This window comes from Macaca mulatta, chromosome 20 (genome assembly GCF_049350105.2).
Source record: "Macaca mulatta isolate MMU2019108-1 chromosome 20, T2T-MMU8v2.0, whole genome shotgun sequence".
Taxonomy (NCBI): domain Eukaryota; kingdom Metazoa; phylum Chordata; class Mammalia; order Primates; family Cercopithecidae; genus Macaca; species Macaca mulatta.
The window spans coordinates 54276628-54281639 of NC_133425.1; positions in this window are offsets into that span (position 1 = coordinate 54276628).

Here is a 5012-nt window from a genome sequence, read left to right on the forward strand (position 1 = left end):
CCTTCCGGGTTCAAGCGATTCTCCTGCCTCAGCCTCCTGAGTAGCTGGGACTATAGGCCTGTGCCACCATGCCCAGCTAAGTTTTTGTAGTTTTAGTAGAGATGGGGTTTCAGCATGATGGCCGGGATGGTCTTGATCTATTGACCTTGTGATCCAGCCGCCTCGGCCTCCCAAAGTGCTGGGATTACAGGCATGAGCCACCGTGCCGGGCCCCCAATTTTGTTTTTAATGGGGTAAGGATCAAATGGATGAATCTTGTGTTTGTTTCCCCCAGGAAACTTGACAAGTTTGGAGGACAGGGCATCTACCTTCTTCCTGTCTGCAAAGTCTCTGGCCTTTCTCCACATCTACTGATATTTTCTTTCTTTTTTTTTTTTTTTTTTGTCTTGAGATGGAGTTTTGCTCTCGTTGCCCAGGCTGGAGTACAATGGCGTGATCTCGGCTCACCGCAACCTCCGCCTCCCAGGTTCAAGCAACTCTCTCACCTCAGCCTCCCAAGTAGCTGGGACTGCAGATGTGTGCCACCACACTGGGCTAATATTGTATTACTATTTTTTTTTTAGTAGAGACGGGGTTTCTCCATGTCGGTCAGGCTGGTCTCGAACTCCTGACCTTAGGTGATCTGCCCATCTCCACCTCCCAAAGTGCTGGGATTACAGTCATGAGTCACCGTGCCCGGCTGACATTTTTTTTTTTTTTTTTTTTTTGAGACGGAGTCTCGCTCTGTCACCCAGGCTGGAGTGCAGTGGCCGGATCTCAGCTCACTGCAAGCTCCGCCTCCCGGGTTCACGCCATTCTCCTGCCTCAGCCTCCCGAGTAGCTGGGACTACAGGCGCCTGCCACCTCGCCCGGCTAAGTTTTTGTATTTTTAGTAGAGACGGGGTTTCACTGTGTTAGCCAGGATGGTCTCGATCTCCTGACCTCGTGATCCGCCCGTCTCGGCCTCCCAAAGTGCTGGGATTACAGGCTTGAGCCACCTTGCCCGGCCGACATTTTCTTTATTGTATCACACCTAACATTATTACCAAATTATTTCAGTACCAAATCTGGGTTTGTAATATCCATATCTATATCTAGTATATGTACCTATAACATTAGCATCTGTGATTATTCAGTTGGTCTGATTCCCCCACCAGGCTGTGGGCCATGACTGAGAGTGGCCTTGCCTTAGTATATGGGTGTCACTCAGATGTACCAAGCAGCAGCCAAGTCTCCAGGAGCCCCAGTGACTCAGAGGCCTGTAGTCTCTTCTGTGGCCACAGGGTTCCCACTTTCATGAGCAGAGATTATGCAAAGGTGACCTCTACTGACCAAAGGAAGAAACGGCTGTTACACACTCCCTGTTCCTTCTAGTTCAGCAAAAAGACTAACGTAGTCACTGCTGTCGGCCAGGCACTTGATATGTACTATTATGCCATCATCCTTGCATTTGTAATGTCTGCATCTACAAAGCAGGCATCATCACCCTGCTTTATAGATGAGGAAATGGAAGTTCAGGGAAGTGAAGTAACTCCCTGAGTTCTCACAGTGTTAAGAGGCATCACTAGGATTCAAGTCAGGTCTGTCTGATGCCAATGACTTTGCACTGTCCTCGAGGCACCTGCCACTCAAAAGTGTGGCCCAGGGATTACCAGAGCATTGGCATCTTTGGGAGTGTTAGCGATGTATACCTCAGGCCCCACTCCAGACCTAGTGAATCAGAATTTGTAGCCCAAGGAGAGCCACCAGGGGATTTGTGATAATTGTGTGCACTGGTATGCATGTTAAAGTCTTAGAAACAGGCCAGGCACAGTGGCTCATGCCTGTAATCCCAGCACTTTGGGAGGCCAAGGTGGGCGGATCACGAGGTCAAGAGATCGAGACTATTCTGATCAACATGGTGAAACCCTGTCTCTACTAAAAATATAAAAATTAGCTGGGCGTGGTGGTGTGTGCCTGTAGTTCCAGCTACTCAGGAGGCTGAGGCAGGAGAATTGCTTGAACCCGGGAGACGGAGGTTGCAGTGAGCCGAGATTGGGCCACTGCACTCCAGCCTGGGTGTCAGAGTGAGACTCCATTTCAAAAAAAAAAAAAAAAAAAAAAAAAAGTCTTAGAAACACCCTGATTCCCAGGAGGTGGCAGGAAGACCCCAACATGGGTCCTCTTGGGAAGAAGTTAAATTTGTACATTGCTTTTCTTTCTTTTTGAGAGACAGGATCTTGCTCTGTCATCCAGGCTGGAGAGCAGTGACACAATCACAGCTCACTGTAACCTTAAACTCCTAGGCTCAAGTGATCCTCCTGCCTCAGCCTCCTGAGTAGCTAGGACTACAGATATGCACTATATATATATGTTTTTTTTTTTTTTTCTTTTTCTTGAGACAGAGTCTCGCTGTTGCTGAAGCTGGAGTGCAGTGGCACAATCTTGGCTCACTGCAACCTTTGCCTCCTGGGTTCAAGTGATTCTCCTGACTCAGCCTCCTGAGTAGCTGGGATTATAGGTGCCCGCCACCATGCCTGACTAATTTTTGTATTTTTAGTAGAGATGGGGTTTCACCATGTTGGCCAGGCTGGTCTCGAACTTCTGACCTCAAGTGATCCGCCCGTCTCAGCCTCCCAAAGTGCTGGGATTATAGGTGTGAGCCACTGTGCCCGGCTTTTTTCATATTTTTTTTTGTAGAGATGGGTCTTATTATGTTGCCCAGGCTGGCCTTGAACTCCTAGTCTTATGCAATCCACCTCCCAAAGTGCTGCAATTACAGACCTAAGCCACTGCACCTGGCCTGCTCACTTGTCTATTCATGCAAGTTAAAAGTGCCGTCTACCTCCAGTCTTACAACCTGTGTGACCGTGGGCAAAATATTTAACTTCTCTTAGCTTTTGCTTCTTCATAGAAATTTGAAGACCAGATGACTGTGCAAGTAAAGTGTCAGCACAATATAAGAACTCAACAAATGCTGCTATTCATTCATTCATTCTTTCAGTAACTACTGAGCGCTCATGCCAGGCACCAGCACTGGTGGGTAAAGAAGACATAGGCCTACTCTAATAGAGCTTATAGTCTAATGGGAGAGACAGACATTAACCAAGTGCTTATGAGTATTTGGGACATTAGGATGGGGATGTCTTTTTTAAAAAATCTGTAGGCTGGGCACAGTGGCTCACGCCTGTAATCCCAACACTTTGGAAGGCCGAGGTGGGTGGATCACCTGAGGTCAGGAGTTTGAGACCAGCCTGACCAACATGCTGAAACCCCATCTCTACTAAAAATACAAAAATTTGCCGGGTGTGGTGGTGGGTGCCTGTAATCCCAGCTATTAGGGAGGCTGAGGTAGGAGAATCGCTTGAACCCAGCAGGCGGAGGTTGCAGTGAGCCAAGATCGTACCATTGCACTCCAGCCTGGGCAACAAGAGTGCTACAGCATGGGAAACAAGAGCGAAACTCTGTCTCAAAAAAAAAGAATTTTGTATACATTTTAGGAGTACAAATACCATTTTGTTACATGGCTATATTGCGTAAGTGGTGAAGTCTGGGATTTTAGTGTATCCATCACCCAAATAATGGACATTGTGTCCATTAAGTAATTTCTCATTATCCACCCATCACACTAGGATGAGGATGTCCAGTGAAGTGTATGAGTGGATGAATTTGGCTGTTTGCACTGGAGTATGCCTTTAGCATAGACGTATCCTTTCCTTCCTTCTGTTCAGAGAAGGTGAAACTCAACCTCCAGTTATTCACCCCCTAGTTAGGCCTAATGCCCAAAGCCCAAAGCCTTCAGGCTCTTCTGAAGTATTTCTTCCTTGCAAGGTCAGTCCCCCACTCTTACTAGGAGTTGGAGCCTGACCTTCACTTGAGTGTGGCTGGAGCAGAGAGGGGAAGTGTGGTGAGAGATGAGCTGGTTAGACTTGACCCTAAAGGCAAGGAGGAGTCATTTAAGACCCTCCCAACACACAGTAAATGTCTGCCTACCTTGGCCACTTTTCAGTTCCTGAAGTCATATTCCTCCCAGCTCAAGGCCTTTGCACATGCAGTTTCCATTGCTTGGCAAAGTTTCCCCACCTCTCTTCACTAATTCCTACTCATCAGTCACAGGCCAGCTCAAACATCACTTCCTCCAGGAAGTCTTCCTCGACTCCCCAGACAACTTCAAGACCCCAGACTAACACACTGTATTTTCGCTCCTTGGCACGTATCACGGTTTGGAAGTGTATATTTGTGTCACTGCTTGCTTGGCATCAGTCTTCCCACAACTAGGCTGAGAGCAGTGCTGGAGTCTGTTTTGCTGTTTTTTCTTTTTTGAGACAGAGTTTCACTCTTGTCCAGGCTGGAGTGCAATGGCACGATCTTGGCTCACCGCAACCTCTACCTCCCAGGTTCAAGCAATTCTCCTGTCTCAGTCTCCCAAGTAGCTGGGATTACAGGCATGCGCCACCACGCCCGGCTATTTTTTGTATTTTTAGTAGAGACAGGGTTTCACCATGTTGGCCGGACTGGTCTTAAACTTCTGACCTCAGGTGATCTCCCCACCCTGTTCTCCCAAAGTGCTAGGATTACAGGCATGAGCCACCACACCCAGACCACCGTTGCTGGTTTTCTTGCCAGCACTGAGCATGGTGACTGGTGGCTCCAAAATCAAGACAGCTGGGACCTGCTCAGCACAGGCCTCTGAAAAGATGGGGGTGGATACTCAGGAGTTTGAAGCTCTTGCCAAGATCTGAAGTCAGGGAGACAGTCTGAGACCACAAAGGCACAGGAAAGACACAGCGAGGGCTTGAGTGAAGGCAGAGGTCGCAGGACTGTAGACTGCGATACATTCCTAAGTCATTGGAGAAGGACAGGTAGAATGTGGAAGAAAGCAGGGGTGGCAAGAGCCACTTGCAGGTCCCTGCTTGGTAGAGGGAGCATGGTGGTGCCATTCCGGAGACGGGGTCAGAGACAGTGACGTGCCATCTACACCTTCTACCCCAGCCCTTCCTCCTCCTGGCAGTGGCACGGACTCTGTCCCCTGAACCAGACACAGGGGACACAGC